The sequence below is a fragment of the Ornithorhynchus anatinus genome, chromosome X2 (genome assembly GCF_004115215.2).
Source record: "Ornithorhynchus anatinus isolate Pmale09 chromosome X2, mOrnAna1.pri.v4, whole genome shotgun sequence".
NCBI classification, from domain to species: domain Eukaryota; kingdom Metazoa; phylum Chordata; class Mammalia; order Monotremata; family Ornithorhynchidae; genus Ornithorhynchus; species Ornithorhynchus anatinus.
In genome coordinates, this window is record NC_041750.1 from 2,359,533 (window position 1) to 2,377,743 (window position 18,211).

Here is an 18,211-nt window from a genome sequence, read left to right on the forward strand (position 1 = left end):
TGAAAACAGAGGGCCAAGTGTGGTAGAACAGTTATCGATCAATCAGTGGTATTTATTGAGCACTTACTGGGTTCAGAGCACTGTATTAAGCGCTTGGGAGAGTCCAGTACCATGATGGTGGTGGTCCTGTTCCCCGCTGACGATGCGCTTAGAGTCTAGGTGGGGAGACCGACATCAAAATAAATTACAGAGAAGGGAAATGGAAGAGTATTATTATTATTGCGATATTTGTTACTATGTGTCAAGCACTGTTCAAAGCGCTAGGCTAGGTACGAGTTAATCAGGTCGGACACAGCCCCTGTCCCACATGGGGCTCTCCATCTAAGTAGGCGGGAGAACAGGTATTTAATCCCCATTTTCTATATGAGGAAAACTGCCAAGAGGTAGTGGAATTGCAGAAGGGCTTTGAAAGTGGACGGTGACGGTCTGGCGGACTGAAAGGAGGTCGTGAGGAAGGGGTCGTAGGCAGGAGAGTAGAGAATGAGGTACAGTGCAAAAGTGAGGTTGACGGGCATGTAGAATGTGAGCTGAGGTGTAATGGGAGAAGAGAGTGGATAAAGCAGAGAGCTGATGGAGGGCCTGAAAACCGATGGTCCGGAGTGTCTGCTTGATGGGGAGAGGAATGGGCGATCGTTGGAAGCCGTTGAGGATTGGGAAGACCTGAGCAGAACGATGTGTTGAGAGAGATGACGCAGGCAGCAGAGTGAAGGTAGGGACTGGGAGGGCTAGGGGCAAGGAAATTCTTGAGGTGGCTAATACAGCAATCTTCAGCAGGATAGCAGGAAGCAGCGTGGCTAAGTGGAAAGAGCCCGGGCTTGGGAGCCGGGGGTCATGGGTTCGAATACGGACTCTGCCGCTTGTGAGCAGTGTGACTGTGGGCAAATCACTTCACTTCTCTGTGCCTCAGTTACCTCATTTGTAAAATGGGGATTAAGACTGCTCACCCCTCACGTGGGACAATCCGATGACCCTGTATCTATCCCAGCGCTTAGAACAATGCTCTGCACATAGTAAGCGCTTAACAAATACCAACATTATTGTTATTATTAGGATATGACAAGTGTCTGGACCAGGGTAGCGTCCCCCCGACTTCCTGGGTCTGCTCACGCCAAGATGGGCCCAGGAGTCTGCCTGGTGTCTGGTTTTGCTGTTCTAAGGTTTTAGAGAGACACACACTTGCTGGTCTACAGTTTTACACAGATACCCAAATTTGCCATTCTCTGGTGTTACACAGACACATTTGCTGGTGTACAGTGTTACACAGACAAACACACATGCTTGCTGGTATAGACACACACAGACACATGGGGTTTTGGACCAATTTATTGAAAGGGTGGGGAGCGAGCAAAGAAAATCATTCATTGGCTTGAATTATTGCATATTTTGCCATTGTGATAAATACGTGTGTCACACCCCAGTTCTCAGCCCCAAACAGACGCAAAGAAGGAAGAGAGTCATCGAGCCCGTGGTGGGAGTCCAACGGGAGGTGGCTGAGAGGGAACCCGAAAGGAAGGCCCGTGACGCTAAGTGAAACTGTGGGAACCACCACAAATCTAGGATTCTGGTACATCGAGGCTAGGCCCGCGCAGAGCTGGCCTGTTATTACAGTCGAGAAAGAGAGTGGGGCGGGCCCGGTGGGGGCGGGGGCAGCGGGGGGCCCTGGACGCCGTCAGGTGAGCATGTCCCAGAGGCAGCAGCAGCAGAGCGCCGTCCAGCACGCTGTGAGGCAGGTGCTCTGGTCCAGGTTGTCCCTCCTCTGTTCTTCTACCACGTACACTGTGGGCAGAGACAGAGACACGGGTCAGGGTGTGTCTTTGCCCCCCTCCTCCCTCCTTAGGGCGGTTTCTGGGTGCGCCCCGGCCCAGTCGGCGCCGGTCGGGTATGACCCAAAGGGGCCGTGGACAGGCCGGGCCTGGACCTTTGCCTCAGGAGACCCGCGGGGCCGCCCGGCCCTCCGAAGGGCTTCGTCGACTCCCCGGGGCCCACGGGAAGTGACCGGAACCAGCCGCCTCAGCCTTTCCCGGGAACTGTGGGTTGTGGCCGGGGCCACACCCCCTCTTCCCGCTCTCTTCCCAAGCCCTGCCACGACCTCGGCCCTCGCCCCGGGCCCAGAGTTCCTTTCCAAGGGCAGGCAGGCCGCCAGCGTGGTAGGTCCAAGGACGCAGCAGGGGAAGGGCCTGGGATGTCACTGTCAATAGAGGCCCGGCCCCGGATGGAGGGGAGGGGGGGCAATCGAGAAGCCGTCCAGATCCGGTCCCGACAGGTGGCTCTGCCCGTCACCTTGCGGTGCCCGGTCCTCCTCGGGCTCCCCGTGCCAAGAATGTTGCCATCCCCCAGAGGGCGGGCCCAGCCTGTCCCTGAGGCGGGAAGAGCAGGGATCGCAGTTCCCAGCCAGGGGGCCGGCACACACGGGGGGCCTGCTTCTCCACTTATCCCCTGGCCCGACCAGCTCCCTTCATGAACTCCTAAAGGCAGTCTCCTCCGACTCGCCCACGGATCGGAAGGGGACAGTGGATAGCTTTCACGGTCTTGCCCTTGCATCCCGGGGCTCTAGACTGTGAATTTGCTGTGGACAGGGAATGCGTCTGTTATACTGTCCTCTCCCAAACTCTTAGTACAATGCTGTGCCCCCAGTAAACGCTCACTAAATCCGACTGACCGATTCTCCCTCTCCTCACCCCCTGCCCGGATCCGGGCCCCATACAGGCCCACAGCACCCAACTCTTCAGCCTCTCATCCTCTCCTCCCTCGAGATCCCGCGGGCCAGACCGCCGCTCTGCCCGTTGCCAGTCCGGACTCCCCTGGATTTGGGGGCCGAGAGTCGGCCAAAGGTAAGTCCTGAAGGTCATCACCTTCCCTGGGCTTTGCCTGATTGGGCACGAGGTGGAGGAGGAAGAGAGTTGAAGACAGCAGGGGATGCTAAATCTCACCGGCCTGGGAGTCAGGTGATGGGTTCTAATCCTGCCTCTGCCACGCAACTGCTGTGTGACCTTGGGCAAGTCATTTCACTTCCTCTGTGCCTCAGTTCCTTCGTCTGTAAAATGGGGATTGAGACTGTGAGCCCCACGTGGGACAGGGACGGTGTCCAACTTGATTTGCTAGTGTCCACCCCAGTGCTTAGTACAGTGCCTGGCACATAGTAAGTGCTTAACAAATGCCGTCATTATTATTATTACCATTACCTTCCCCCTCCAGACTCTGACTGTGGGTAGTGTAGGCACAAGAGAGTGTAACCCATCGGGGCCCACCCCTCCACTTGCCTTTTTCTCGGTCTTTCAAATGGCATTTGAATTGTTTTCTAGGTGTCCCCCACATGACTCACAATAGAAGAGGCATGGAGAGCTGGTATTTTTATCCCCATTTTGCAGAGGAGAAAACTGAGGCCCAGAGAGGTTAAGTCACTTATCCAAGATCACACAGCAGGCCAGTGGCAGAGCTGGGACTCCCAGCGCTTCCCAGTAGATAGACTACCTGGAAAACAGCTTTTTACATCTGATTAGAATTACATCTGACATAGAATGTAATCCACACTCCCAATCCTCCTCACAACCCTCCCTACCGGGGCAGAAGAAGATGAGAAGAAGGAAGGTGGCGGGTGTAGGAGGGAGCGGGGAGGTCACCCTACAGACCAGGATATCAAATAACGCCCAAGAGCAGAGCAGTTTCATGCACAGCCTTTTCAGCCATAGACAAGCAGTCTGGTCTAGTGGGAAGAACGCAGGATTGGGAGTCAGAAGACCTGGGTTCGGAACCTGGCCTCACCACTCGTCTGCTGTGTTACCTTGGGCAAGTAACTAGACTCCTCTGTGCCTGATAGCTTATCTGTAAAAATGGGATTTAAGACTGTGAGCCCCATGTGGAACGTGGGCGGTGTCCAACCAGATTACCTTGTATCTACCCCAGTGCTTAGAACAGTGCCTGGCACCTAATTAGCACTTGTAAAATATCTTGAAAGAAAAAGCCGAGCTGGACTTAAACCCCGGACTTAAACCCCGGCCCTGCCTCCTTACCTGCTGTGTGACCTTGGGCAAGTCATTTGATTTCACTGGGCTTCAGTTTCCTTATCCCTCAAAATGCAGATTCATTACCTTTCCTCTCTCCTCGGGCTGTGGAAGAGGGACTGTGTCTGATCTACCTCCCGAGTGCTGGCTCAGCACAGTGCTCGGAATGTAGTAAGCGCTTAACAAACAGCACCATTATTATAGACCAGAACTGAGTCAACCGAGGGGAAGAAGCTGATCCGGTCCTTCGAGAGGCAGGAACTGTTAATGGGGAATGCCAAGCATCTGTTTGTTTTCTGCTCCTGCTGCTTTTGGAAGGGGGTGACTTGAGCCTGCTTTGGCAGCTTTCTATCTGGGGAGGTGCCCGGCTGGCACGGAGGACCAGGTGGTAGAGCCCAGTTCAAACAGTGCCCACCGCCAGCCGAACAAAAGGGCTCTCTCTGGCTTGCTCTATCTGTATTTTAGGTCAGGGCTGCTTTTATCTCCGCTCACAGAGCTGGTTTCGGTTACTGATTAACTCTATTAGGGTAGTTTTATGCAAAAAAAACCCACCTCAGGTCTTTCCTAAATTTCTCGGTGAAAACCCTAATTTCCCCCATCCCCCCACCCCTCTGCAAATGGCTGTGTTCCTCTTTAATACTCTGATGATATCCCAGCCCTCCCCCATTTATGCCTATACCCGTACACTTTACTAATTTCCCCCTCTCCCTAATCTTTTTTTCATGTCCTTGTGGGCAGGGATTGTGCTTCCAACTCTATTGTATCATATTCGCCCAAGCACTTACTGGCCTAGTGGAAAGAGCCCAGGCCTGGGCGTCAGAGGACCTGGGTTTTAATCCCTGCTGTGTGATCCTGGACAATAATAATAATAATAATAATAATGTTGGTATTTGTTAAGCGCTTACTATGTGCCGAGCACTGTTCTAAGCGCTGGGGTAGACATAGGGGAATCAGGTTGTCCCAGGTGGGGCTCACAATCTTAATCCCCATTTTACAGATGAGGGAACTGAGGCACAGAGAAGTTAAGTGACTTGCCCACAGTCACACAGCCAAGTGGCAGAGCTGGGATTCGAACTCATGAGCCCTGACTCCAAAGCCCGTGCTCTTTCCACTGAGCCACGCTGCTTCTCCAAGTGACAAGTGACTTCACTTCCCTGGGCCTGTTTCCCAATCTCTAAAATGGGGATTTGATCCCTATTATCGCTCCTTAGACTGTGAGCCCCTTGTGGGACAGGGACTGTTTCTGATCTGATCTTGTATTAACCCAGTGTTTAATACAGTGCTCAGGGCAGAGTTAAGCACTTAAGTATCATTATTATCATCATCAAAAGTATTATAAAGTTCTGCACAAAGAAAGCAGTCAACAGCTACCACTGATTGATTTGACTGGTTGAAGCCACATGGGCGCATTCTGAATGTCCCTGAAGGGAAACTATGTCGGGATGGACTTTTGCCCCATGGGTTTGTTTCCGAATGTACACTCTAGGCCTATTGTTTAGGGTGGGTCGAAGGTCAACCTGAGTGCAGAATCGATCTTTCTCCTAGTTCTGTTAAGTCACCGGGCACCCCTCCGCCCTAGCATAAGGAAATGTGAATTGATTTGGGGCAAACTGCCGAGAGGTCTGGTTTCATTCTGCTCTCTCCCTCTCTGGAAGGCCAAGCCGGCTGGGCCTGGAATTCCTCCGCTGGACATGGCTAAAACCCCGAGAGGGTGCACGACAGTCCCGGACGAGGAGAAAGTTTTCCTGTCTTTTTTTCTAAATGGTATTTGTAAACCACTTACTATGTGCCAGGTGCTGGGCTAGGCACTGGGGTAGATACAAGTTAATCAGGTTGCACACAGTCCCTGTCCCACACTGGGCTCACAGTCTTCAACCCCATTTGACAGATGAGGGAACTGAGGCACAGAAGTGAAGCCATTTGCCCAAGGTCACACAGCAGACAAGTGGCAGAGCTGGGATTAGAACTCAGGGCCGTCTGATACCCGGGCCCAGACTCTATCCACTAGGTCACACTCCTCTACCTGGCAATATTCTCTATGGCTCGGTCCTCTTGGCGGCTGAGCCCCGAGCGGGGTTGGTTCGGGAGAATCAGGGCCCCCGGAGATGGCGGCTCGGGCCCCTACCCATCTCTATGAAATAATAATAATGTTGGTATTTGTTAAGCGCTTACTATGTGCAGAGCACTGTTCTAAGCGCTGGGGTAGATACAGGGTAATCAGGTTGTCCCTCGTGAGGCTCACAGTCTTCATCCCCATTTTACAGATGAGGTAACTGAGGCACAGAGAATTTAAGTGACTTGCCCAGTCACACAGCTGACAAGTGGCAGAGTAGGGATTCGAACCCATGACTTCTGACTCCCAAGTCCATGCTCTTTCCACTGAGCCACGCTGCTTCTCATGCTTCTCTACTAAATATCCTCCATCCCTTGAAACGAGGAGAAGGCTGCAAAGGGCTTTCTGCTCGACCAAGGTGGGTAGAGTGGGGAGCCGCTTTGACCTAGGCTCTGGGTAACAAAGCTCTCAGAACCCCCAGCTTCCAAATCCAACTAATCAATCAGTATTGGGCACCCACTGTGGGTGGAGCACTGTATTAAGCCAGCAGTCATGATTCCTGCCTTCAAGGGATTTACGATCTAGCCGAGAGAGCAGTTGGGGCACTGGGAGAAAACGCCTACTACAGTAGAGGGAAGGCAGAGGTGAGGTTGGGTGGGGGAGAGGTGGGGCGCGTTCCAGCAGTTGACACAGGAGCTGTGCTGTGTTCTCCTCTACTGTAGTAGTAGCACAGCAAAAACCTGGTAGCACGAAGGCGGCCTCCATGCTTGCACTTTGTCCTGGTTTTGCCAAAAAGATTACTGGTCAGCTAAAGGTAAAGGGAGGGGATAGAGGAGGGGTAGGAGGAGGCGTAGAGGCAAAGTCCTGGAAATGGATAACAAGCCGGTGGACGGTAGCTCAGGGGGACACCATGTGACCGCCAGGGCCAGGGTCGGGCAGAATGGGAGACATCGGCTGCCAAGGACTGGCTCTGGTCACGGGTTCTGATCTCGGCTCCGCTACTTGTCTGCTGTGTGATCCTGGGCGAGTCACTTAACTTCTTTATGCCTCAGTTACCTCATCTTTAAAATGGGGATTAAGACTGAGCCCCATGTAGGACAACCTGTTTACTTTGTATCTACCCCAGCGCTTCAAACAGTGCTTGGCACATAAGCGCTTAACAGATACCGTCATTATTCTTTGATTGTACCCTCCCAACCACTCAATACACTGCTCTACCCATAGTAGACTGTAAGCTCCTTGAAGGATTGCCCCTATTGACTGTTGTATTGTACTCTCCCAAGCACTGAGTACAGTTTTCTGCATACGGTAAGGGTTCAAAAAATACCACTGATGGATCGATTGTTTTCCAATGGCCCTCAAATTTGGAGCGAGTTTTCCTAAATACGTTCACATTACCCGGCATACTCGGTGTCCACATTATCTCGGGGAAGGCATAATCCGCAACTTGCCGATAAGGCCGAGTTCCCAATCTCGGCCCCTTGTGGGGCGTTGGGGGGTGGGGTGGGGGGCCGAGAAGAAATGTTCTCGAACTAGGGCAGTTCCTATCAGCCACTTTTTCAGCCTCCCCTTCCTTTCCCTTGAGCACAGAGTTCCAGGCTCGGTATGGGACCCCTTATTTAATCCCCAACTGCCCTGGGTGTCCCAAACACGCCTTCCATCTCCTGAAAATGGTCTCAGAGTTTGTCACTGAGAGTTTGAGGGCTCTCACTGCTGAATTGCTGGAATTTCCTAAACACTTAGTATAGTTCTGTGAGCTCAATAAACGTCAAAATGGTTCCTCCTTCTGTGTTGGGCTAACTGGAGAAGGTAGAAACCAATGGATCAGCTGGGGTAAATTTTGAGGCCCCTCACCATGGATTCGGGGGTGGGGGTCCAACATTCTGGTGCCTGGGGTCCAACTGATCTGGGAGTCAGGTCATTAATTATGAGACTTCTTAAGTGGTTACTATGCACTGGGATAGATACAAGATAATCAGGTTGGACACAGTCCCTATCCCCTGGGGCTCACAGTCTAAGGAGGAGGAAGAAGGATTTAAGTACCATTTCACAGATAAGAAAACTGAGGCACAGATGAGTTCAGTGACTTCCCCAGGGTCACGTGACAGGTTTAGAATCCAGATTTGGGCTTTTTCCACTAGGCCTTGCTGCTTCCTTGAGCAGTTTTGGGATACACGCTGGAAATCACTCAGGGATTCCCCCAGACCCGGCAGTGGTACCACTAGTCCCCCCCTCCCCACCCCGTCGTGAAGGCCGGGTCAAACTGAGGCCGGGCCCGATGCTGACCTCACTTCAATACCACCGATGCACGCAGGAAGACATCAGTTAGGGCGGGAGGTGGACTGGCTATCTGTAAGAACACAGTGGGTTCCTCCCCCAACCCTCCCCCGCCTGCTCTGGCTGCCGGGCCAGATGTCTGCCAGGCCAGAAGGAAATTATTTTCGAGTAAAGAGGCTATTGGGTTTTCGGTCGTTTCCTCTGAGGTTAACCACCCTGCCCAATTCCTGAGCTCTTCAAAAGGGAGACCTTTCTGAATTCCACATTTCGCTGTTACCCCCGCCTTCCCGGCCCGCTGGGCGAGCAGCAGTTTCTGTGTGAAAACCTGCAGTGCCAGCACAAGGCCCAAGCGTCCCTGGCTCAGCCCATTCAGCTTGGGACAAAAGATCCAGGGGGCTTCGAGAAGCCATGTACTTACACTGTCCTCCCTGACACCACCGCTTTGGGATAGACTATCCAACACCTCTGACTCTCCCCTCTCTACCCCCGATTCTCCCCCAGTGACCCAGCACGGACCACTCATCCCTGGGTCTACCCGAGGCCCCCTCGAAACTTGAGAGTTTTGGCCTGCCTCCAAGCTTCCTCCGGGAACGCCCCCCTCCCCTCTGCCTGACCCTGCCAGCTGAAGTTGTGCTTGCTTTTGAGCCAAACCTAGTGAGAAATGCCGAGCTCCAGTTTACTTCTGGGGACTACGGTCCCCAGGGGGAACCTCTATAAGCACACCAGCTCTTCACAAACAAGCGCCAAACCGGGTGAGGCGGCTACTGGATAACTGGCCACCGAAAGAGCCAAGGGCAGAGATTAAGATTCTGGGTTTGTGAGGGGATTCGGGGGAAGTGGCTCGGAGATGTCTTGGGGGTCAGAGGAGAGACCTTTCACATCCGCGGCTTAGCTATCTGCTAGCAGCTCTCGGGCCCCGCCGATGTCCTCCGTGCCCAACACCCCATTGGCATTAGTCGGGGTCACATGCAGGCTCCCCACAGTGAGGCAGAAACCCACACCCACGCCCGGCTCCTGGCCCCCCTCCGCTTCGGCCAGGGCCAGGCACCGTCAGAGCTGGGTTATCCACCTGATCTAGATGGCAGCGTCATCTCAATCTGCTCCAAATGGCTGTCCTGGGGTGGGGCAAACGGGGTGGGGGAGGATGGACAGATGGATAAGGGGCAGCAGCATTAACTGCTTTTTTCTGCAAGTTTTGGCTCAGAAGCTGCTGAAAATGCAGCTGATCACTTCGGCCTCTCTCCACCACTGCCAGTCCCTTCAGCTTCTCTTAGACTTTGCTTCTTTTGCCCTCTCTTCCCTTTCCTGAAGCTCCCAACCCAAGTGGACATCTGCCAGAAGCAATTCAACACACACCTCCCTCTCCACACCCACCACACGCTCCTGTTCCCCTTTTACCCCCATATTGAAATGCTGGCGTCTCTGGCACTCTGCCCCCAGGGCCCTGCTGAGAAACCCAGCCCCAAGGTCTCCCTGAAGACCGGGCGGCCCCCACATTTTCTCCCCGAGGTCCGGGCAGCCCCGCTTCCTTTGGTCTGAGAGGCAGAGGGCCCTTCCGGAGCCCGGCACAAACGCCTGGGAATGATCTGGCAGACAAGCCCTGCCCAGCCCTCTGACAGATCCGGGACAGAGCCAGCCATGGCACAGCATTTGCTGGGGCAGCATGTGCCCTCATGTGCTACCAACCCCGCCCATTCTTTCCTCTTCAACAAAGAGTTAGACTGCCCAGTCTTTTGGAGGGAACTCCCCCTTCCCCCATGCCCAAGTCACCCAGAGTTCGCCCAGGGTGGGAGAGGGCCAGTCCACGTGGCCTTATGAAATCCAGGCTTTGTTCCCATTCTGGGAATCCCAGCCTGTGTCTTCCCTGCCCCGCGTGCCGCTGGCTCGGCCCTGCTCAGTCGGCCTGGGAATGGCTGCTCCCCTCCCTGCTGGCGCTTCCGAAGGTGTTTCATTTGTTCAACCCTTACTATGTGTCAAACACAGTACTTAGCACTGGAGTAGAAAAAAGTTAATCAGGGTGGACAGAATCCCTGTCCCACATGAGGCTCACGGTCAAGTAGGAGGGAGAACAGGTCCTAAATCCCCATTTTGCGGTTGAGGAAACTGAGGCACAGAAAAGTTAAATGACTCGCCCACGGTCACATAGCAGGCTTTTGGCTCTGTCCACTACGCCACGCTGCTCCATCCCCCTGCACAACTCCTCCAGGAGAGCCAGAGCTAGACGGCCAGCGGACCGGTCCTTGGACTACTGGTGGGTGACTACCACTCGTCGTCTGCCCATGGCCCGAGGAAGAGAGCGTGCTAGAAAGCGGTCATCAATCAATAAATGGTATTTATTGAACCCTGTGTGCAGAGCACTGTACTAAACACTTGGGAGAGTCCAGTGGTAGACGAGTTCCCTGCCCTCAATGTGTTTTCAGCACTTAGTACAGTGCCTGGCACATAGTAAGTGCTTAAATATTATTATTATTATTATTTCAGGCTTATTGGGGAGGCAGATATTAAAATATTGCAGCCTCCCCTCCTTCAAATCCTCCTAAAAAGCCAGGAAGCCCTCCTTGGTTGGTCCCCTACCTTCCTGCTCATGCCCACCCCTGCCCTTTCCCACCTCAGTGCTCTTGGGAAGTCCTCTGCTTCTCTATGTCTTACTGAGTGATATACCCACCAGTGTCTAGCCCATAATAATAATGATGTTAAGTGCTTACTACATGACAAGCACTACTAAGTGCTACGGGTAAATACAAGAAAATCGGGTAGGACACAGTTTCTGTCCCACCTGAGGCTCCCGGTCCAAAGGGGATGAAGAACAGGTATCGAATCCCCATTTTCCGTAAGAGGAAACGGAGGCCCAGAGAAGTGAAGTGACTCACCCAGGGTCACACAGCAGGCAAGTGGCCGAGCTGGGATTAGAACCCATATCCTCTGATTCCCAGGCCCCTCTTTCCGCTATGCCATCTTGCTTCCCACTCTATCTACTGTCACATTCTTATCTATTGCCTTTTGTCCACTGATGCCTGCCTGGCCCCCATCCCCTCATCACCCTGAGTCCCGGAGGGCAGAAATGGAGATCTCGACTTCTACTGTACTTCTCCTAAGTGCCCAGAGACAGTGCTCTGCAAATGGTAGTTTCTCTGTCAAGAGCGGCTAGGGGGACGGGGCTAACTACATATCGATACCGAGACCACCTCTGCCGGAGGGAATCGCTAACGGTCGGGACACCGGCCCGAGAGCACTCGAGACGCCCCATCCGTCATCGACTCAGATTCCCCTGGCCCCATTCCGCCTCATATTTCCTGCCAGAGGATCGACAGACACGCCTGCTGTTTTCTGGGGAGGGGGTCCCGGTCCTCTGGAAGGAGCCCCTGGACCCTGGGATCTTCTCTGCCGCATGTGCCCGTACCCGCTTTTGCGCCCTCCAACTGCCCACGGCATTTTTTCCATGGGAATTGGCTCCCGTACACACAGTCCTATTTAGGGAACCAGGCTGAAAATCGGGGGCAACTACAAAAAAAACCTCATTTATTTATAGACGGCGATACAGCGCCAAACAGAGCATCTCGGACACTGCAAAATCTAAGCGTTCCTCGGTGGATTCGGTGCCCAACAGGCCGTCTCGGACTCTCCACTGTCCACACCAAGAACAGAGATGACCCAACTGAGCTCCACAGGTAGGCAGGATGAATAAACTTTTTATTCCTTGGAATAGTGATGCTATTTACTGAGCAGCTACTGAATGCACTGAACTGAGCGCTTGAGAAGTACAACAGAAATACAAGACAAGTAAGTCCCCCTGTCCCTATCCACCGGGAGCTTCCACTCCAGCGGGGGAAGATGGACATACAAGCATCAAACATACGCCAATACCCGAGGGCTGAGGATGGGCCCAGGGGCATGAGGTGGCTGAAGTGTTGATCGGAATTGGAACTGGGGAACAAAATAAAAAGCAGGGCAGCCTAGTGGATAGAGCGTGAGCCTGGGAGTCAGAGGACCTGGCTTGTCTGCTGTGTGACCTGGGGCAAATCATTTCCCTTCTCTGTGCCTCCATTCCCTCATCTGGAAAATGGGGATTAAATCCTCCTCCCTCTTACTTAGGCTGTGGGCCCCAGGTGGAATGGGGACTGTGTCCAACCTGATTTTTCTTATATATACCTCGGGGCGTAGTACAGTGCTTGGCATAGAGTAAACGCTTAACAAGCACCATTTAAAAAAACAAACGAGAAACAAAACCCACTTTCTTAAATTGGCTGCAGAGAATCTCCATCCCCCGGATAGAAATCTGTAAGACCATTCTGGGGATCTTCCTGAACAGCACAGCTTCAACTGAGTTACAGTGGAGATGAGAAGGAGCATGGCCTAGTGGAAACAGCCCTGAGTCAGAAGACCTGGGTTCTAAACCAGACCCTGCCATTTGTCTACTGTGTTACTTGGGGCACGCCACTTCACTTACCTGTGCCTTGGTTTCCTCATATGCAAAATGAGGATTCAATTCTTGTTCTCCCATCTACTTAGACTAGGAGCCCCATGTAGGACCTGATTGTCTTGTATATTTTTTTTATAGCATTTGTTAAGTGCTTACTATGTGCCAGGCACTGGACTAAGCACTGGGGTAGATGCAAACTAATCAGGTTGGACACAGTCCATGTCCCACATGGGGCTCTCTGAATCCCCATTTTAACAAATGAGGGAACTGAGGGCCAGAGAAGTGAAATGATTTGCGCAAGGTCCCACAGCAGACAAGTGGTAGAGCCAGGATTGGAACCCAGGTCCTTCTGACTCCCAGGCTGGTGCTTTTTCCATTTGGCCATGCTGCAGGACATGTCTTTCTGCTCTGATCCAGATGAAGACAATATGTATGTGTGTGTCCGGGGAAGGAGACACAAAGACACACAGAGAGAGATGGACAAAGGCAGACCCAGACACCAACAAAGAGAGAAACATACAGAGAGAGAAACAGAGAGACAGTTCTCAGCCCGCTAAAAGGTTTGGATTCAGTTTCCGGCCCGGCGCTGATTCACAAATTCCCCTCGGGAGAAAAGAATCTCCGTCCTCAACTCTGCATCTTGAGGAGATGGGAAAGTTGGGAACTGTGATTTGCTCTTAGAAGTCCAAAGCTTGGGGGACACCCTCCTTGGGCCTTAAGAGCCCAGCTGACACAGTTATCTCAGTGCTAGAATAATTGCGGCATTTGTTAAGCACTTACTTTGTGCTAAGCATTAGGGTAGATACAGATAATCGGGTCGACAGTCCCTCTCCCACATGGGCTCGCAATTTAAGTAGAAGGGAGAAGATCCCCATTTTTCAGTTGAGGGAAACTGAGGCACAGAGAAGTGAAGTGACTTGCCTAAGTCCCTCTGGACTGTAACCTCGCTATGGGCGCGCAACGTGTCTGTTATATGGTATTCTTCCTAGCCTTAGTATCGTGCTCTGCGCACAGGAAGTGCTCAATAAATACAATCGACTGACTGAAATATGATTGCCTAAGGTCACACAGCGGGCAGGTGAGAGAGCTGGGATTAGAACCCAGGACTTCTGAGTCCCAGGTCCCTGATTTTTCCACTAGGCCACACTACTTCTCAGTGCTATATTATTGCCATTGTTCTTGTCTGTCTGTCTCCCCCGATTAGACTGTAAGCCCGTCAAATGGCAGGGACTGTCTCTTTCTGTTGCCGACTTGTTCATTCCAAGCGCTTAGTACAGTGCTCTGCACATAGTAAGCGCTCAATAAATACTCTTGAATGAATGAATCTCTCAGGCAGGGTCTTGGAGTGGGAAGAACTCAGGAAAGCACATTGCTGAGAGGCAGAGTAATCCTCCCAGGGAGCCTTCTAAACCAAATGGCGCATCATCACTCCCTTTGGAAATTGCAAGCTCCTTGTAGGCAGGGAATGTGGCTGTTTATTGTTAGATTAAGAGAAGCAGTGTGGCTCTATGGAAAGAGCCCGGGCTTGGGAGTCAGAGGTCTTGGGTTCGAATCCCAGCTCTGCCACTTGTCAGCTGTGTGACTGTGGGTGAGTCACTTCACTTCTCTGTGCCTCAGTTCCCTCATCAGTAAAATGGGGATGAAGACTGTGAGCCTCACGTGGGACAACCTGATGACCCTGTATCTCCCCCAGTGCTTAGAACAGTGCTCTGCACATAGTAAGCGCTTAACAAATACCAACATTATTATTATTATATTGTACTCTCCAAACCACTTCAGTGCTCTGCACACAGTAAGCACTCAATAAATACATTTGAACCAAAAGTATCAGGGACAGGTGACTGACCAGAACTCAAACCCCACAAATGAGATGTTTTTTTAAAACAACCCCCCCACCAAAAAAAAGCAAAACACACACAAAAAAAGGCCTAACAACAACAACAACAACAACAACAATCAAAAAAAACCCACACCACCCTCAGAGGAGCCTGATGAAAACCACGGTTTTCAAAGGCTGACATCCATACTTAAATAATGCAGCTAGTATTAAGGCCAGGAGTGGGAGAGGAAAAAAAAAAAATCTATAAAGCCTCGTCTGGTAGCAATGGAGTGAGGGAGAAAACTCTGCTGAAAATATGAAGCACAAATCACTTCAGGCCTGACAGCAACTGCAAATCAACAGGGCAAACAGCAGATCTATTGAAAACGGTACAATTACAAGGTTTGGAAAGCCTGTATCGGATTTCACCAGAGGAAACCGGTCTGATGGGTCCCAATTGTGTGTTGCTCAGAGGCTTGGCCACCATGAATAAGGGTTTGGGGGAATGGTTCGTGAACAGGCCGGAGGCTTTTAGGGGCCCTCTCCAGCTGAGGGGGACTCGGTAGTGTGGGTCCCCTGGGTCACTGGGCGACAAAATAATAATAATGTTGGTATTTGTTAAGCGCTTACTATGTGCAGAGCACTGTTCTAAGCGCTGGGGGAGATACAGGGTAATCAGGTCGTCCCATGTGGGGCTCCCAGTCTTCATCCCCATTTGACAGATGTGGTAACTGAGGCACAGAGAAGTGAAGTGACTTGCCCACAGTCACACAGCTGACAGGTGGCAGAGCTGGGATTCGAACCCACGACCTCTGACTCCCAAGCCCGGGCTCTTTCCACTGAGCCACGCTGCTTCTACAGAACTCTAAGATGGTCCTCCAGCTTCCTAAAGAAGTCCAACAGGCAGGTGGTGGAGGAGGCCCTGATAGGGCTTCTCTAGGCACCTGCAGGGTTTGCTCACTCCCGCGGGACTCTGGGCAAGAGAGGGTGACTATCTTATTTGTATTGATGTCTGTCTTCCCCACTCTAGGCTCTAGGCCGGTTGTGGGCAGGGAATATTACTGTTTATTGCTGTATGGTACTCTCCCAAGTGCTTAGTACGGTGCTCTGCACACAGTAAGTGCTCAAAAATATGATCGAATGAGTGAATGAATCATAGCAAAGCAGCCTAGTTGAGCAAGGATGGGCCTGGGAGTCAGAAGAGAAGGACCTGAAGGCTCCGCCGCTTGCCTGCTGTGTGACTGTGGGCAAGTCACTTAACTTCTCTGTCCCTCAGTTACCTCATCTGTAAAATGGGGATTAACTGTGAGCCTCACGTGGGACAACCCGATTACCCTGTATCTACCCCAGCGCTTAGAACAGTGCTCTGCACATAGTAAGCGCTTAACAAATACCAACATTATTATTATTATTTATCATTAGTCACTTCACTTCTCTGAGCCTCAGTTACCTCATCTACAAAATGAGGATTAAGACTATGAGCCCCATGTGGGACAGGGACTGTGTCCTACCTGATTAGCTTGTATCTACCCCAGCATTTAGTACAGTGCCTGGCACATAGTAAGCACTTAAAAAATCCATTAAAAAAAAAAAATCAAACCACAGCCCCCTCCTCTTCTCCGGCCCAAGAATGCTTTCTTGGTGGTATGAGAAACATGGATCCCAGCACCACCAGGCTCGCTTGTGACTGAAGACAAAATTAAACAAGCCGAGCCCCAAATTTTAGGTTATTTGACTGCATCTGACAGCAGTTCCTCCCGGGGGTTTAGAGCTTGCAAAATCAACCAGCAAAACCACTAGAGCAACCAACGAGTTCCTGGTACTTGACATACTTCTCAAATATATTTCATGTTTGGGTTGGGAAGTCTGTTTAAGGGGCCTCACTTAATTCTTACTTGGAGTCTCTGAGCATGAGTCCGACACCGTTAACGGTAGTTGAGCACTTGCCGTGGGTAGAGCACTGCACCACGTGTTTGGGAGAGTACAATGCCTCATGTCTACCAATCCCGTTCCCTGCCCACAGTGAGATTTCAGGCCAGAGAGGGGAATGTTACAGAGGAATTCTAAAATCCTGGAACACTGGGGCTTAACTTTCCACACAGTGATTATTGCTGCGACCTAGTGCTGCCTAAAGTTTAGGAACGGATGGAGAGAGGTGGCAGAAAGTCAGCTTTATTCACCAGACAGAGCACAGAGACACAATAATTCACCAGAAATCAAATGGGATGTGGGCAGTGAATGTGTCCGATTATTGTTATATTGTATTTTCCCAAGCACTTAATACAGTGCTTTGCACACAGTAAGTGCTCAATAAATACGATTCAATGAATGAAGATACTAAACCCCCATAAAGAACAGAATAATAGTAATAATAATTATTATGGTGTTAAGTGCTTACTATGTGCCAAGCACTGAGGTAAATACAAGGTAATCAGGTTGTCCCATGTGGGGCTCACAGTCTTAATCCCCATTTTACAGATGAGGTAACTGAGACACAGGTTATGTGGCTTGCCCAAGGTCACGGGCAGAGCCGGAATTAGAACCCACATCCTCTGACTCCTAAACCCACGCTCTTGCCACTGTGCCATGCTGCTTCTTTTAAAGCAAAAAAAAAAAGGGAGGCAGTGTGGCCTAGCAGAAAGAACACAGGACTAGGAGTCAGGAGATCTGGATTCAAGTCCCAGTCCCGCCTCGGGGCTGCTTAGTAACCTTAAGCAAGTCACTTAACCTCTCTGGGCCTCGGTTTCTTCAACTGCAAAATAGAGAGAGGAAACCTCCTCTCCCTCCCTCTTGGATTGTGAGCCCCATGTGGGACGGGGTCTTTCTCTAATCAGATTGATTTATGTCTGCAGCTAGTAAGTCCTTAACAGGTATTTTTTAAAAACAGTTAAGGAGTTCTGAGGTGCTCTACACCTGACCATGAACCCACTAGGAGATTTGAGAATGGCTGGGTTTGAACGCTTAACAGTATTTATTGGGTGTCCATTTGATGTGGTGCAATGCACTAGATCCATGGGATATACAAGAATGAAGAAGCGACACATTCTCTGCCCTCAAGGAGCTTACATTCCAATGGGAGAAAATCATGTGAAAAAAATCAACAAAATTATACCTGCAGTGCTCCCCCATCTCACCGCAACACACACATACACACATACAAAAATCAAAGGTACTCCTTGCCTTCTAAATTCCAAGAGCCCTAGTTATGTCAAAATTGTAAGCTCCTTGAGGGTTGGAACTGTGTTTGACTTTTCTATGCCCCCAAGCAACTTAAAACGTCTCTGCCATATAAGATATAAATGCAGATGATGAAAACGACAATTCAGGAAATCAGACTACCAGCAGGGCTACAAATAGGGCAACTTTGGGCCTACCCGGGGGGAACCAAGGGAGTTCCTGCTGTGTCCCACTTTCCAAAAAACAAGATCCTGCAGCACCAAACTTTGGGTCTTTTGCCTCATCACCAGCTAAGAAATCAGTGTTGCCAAGGGTCAGCGTCCAGGAGGATGCACGAGACCCAAAACTGACCATGGAAAGGGTGGGGGCCACGAGTGTCCCTTGCAGCCCACGACAAGGTCATAAAATGGATCCCCAGTGTGATCTTGGGGAAAAAACAAACATACAAATCCTCCATCAAACCG

General features: G+C 51.3%; 1 long non-coding RNA gene across 1 annotated transcript in view; it reads right to left on the reverse strand.

Annotated features, from left to right (window-relative positions):
- Positions 1-1,305: 1,305 nt before the first annotated feature.
- Positions 1,306-18,211, reverse strand: part of LOC114807418 — a 41,362-nt gene continuing 24,456 nt past the window's right edge. The window contains exon 3 of the long non-coding RNA XR_003755502.2: positions 1,306-1,776. This is a non-coding gene — a long non-coding RNA (uncharacterized LOC114807418). The remainder of the gene's footprint in view (positions 1,777-18,211) is intronic.